Source organism: Macadamia integrifolia, chromosome 3, assembly GCF_013358625.1.
Source record: "Macadamia integrifolia cultivar HAES 741 chromosome 3, SCU_Mint_v3, whole genome shotgun sequence".
In the NCBI taxonomy this organism is placed as follows: Eukaryota; Viridiplantae; Streptophyta; class Magnoliopsida; order Proteales; family Proteaceae; genus Macadamia; species Macadamia integrifolia.
In genome coordinates, this window is record NC_056559.1 from 20,247,623 (window position 1) to 20,248,650 (window position 1,028).

Sequence of the window (1,028 nt, forward strand, 5' to 3'; positions counted from 1 at the left end):
TTTTTTTTTTTTTTTTTCCTTTTTGTTTTTGACCTTGATGGATGGGACCTTTATGGCTTCTATCTTTTCGTATTTTGGTTTGCTTTCACAGTACTTTAATAATTTGTTTATTTTCTGTTTTTTCAGCCATCCCCATATACTGCTACATGTGCTTAGCTTTCTGAAGGCATTATGGCAAGGGGCTACCCAATATGTAGAGATCTTGCAGTTGCTTAGAACCTCTGACATGTTCTGGAAACTGTTGTCTTCTTCTGTTTCACAATTTTCTACTGTGGAATCTCCACTTGAAAATATTACTGGAGCTGAAGCACTTAGTTCGGCATACAAATATGAATGTCAGTCTGCGGTGCTGGAAATTATGTCATATGAGATGTTCTTGCAGAAAAAACTACAACAAGCTGAATTGCCTGTAAACCAGACTTCTGAACCATCCAAGGAGAAGAGTGAAAAGACGGTTAGGATTGAAAAAACAAAGGCTGCTAGTGTACTTGATCTTAAGGATATTTTGTCAAACTGGTGTGGCAGTTCAGTTATGGGAAACCTTATAAAATCATATGTGTCATGTGGATTCGACGGTGAAATATTTCTTCGCGCAAAGGTGAATCCCTTTCCCATCTATTTCATGGATACTGGTTTGAAATGGCAGCAATTCATTTGGTTCTGGTTTCTTTTCTGTGGATCATCATTCCTAAGTAGATTTTTCTCTAGTGTTTGGGATGTACTGGATAGGAAGATTTTTTTTTGAAAGTCTTCTAAGACATTTGTCTGCTATTCATTTCTGTGGTTTAAAATCTATATTGGTTGTGCAAGCTTCTCTATTTAAGTGATCTATATGGGATGATCTTAAAGTGTGGTCCTCAATGGTGGCTCAGGTCAGATATTTGATAATTACCTATTGGAGATGCTGTGAACCTATCACTTTTATCCTATGCAATAAAAGGAAGGAGCTGAAATATTTATTGTAAATCTTTTCATTTTTGGGATTCGCTTTATTGAAAAGGTAATTATGTATTGGGGGGGGGGGGGGG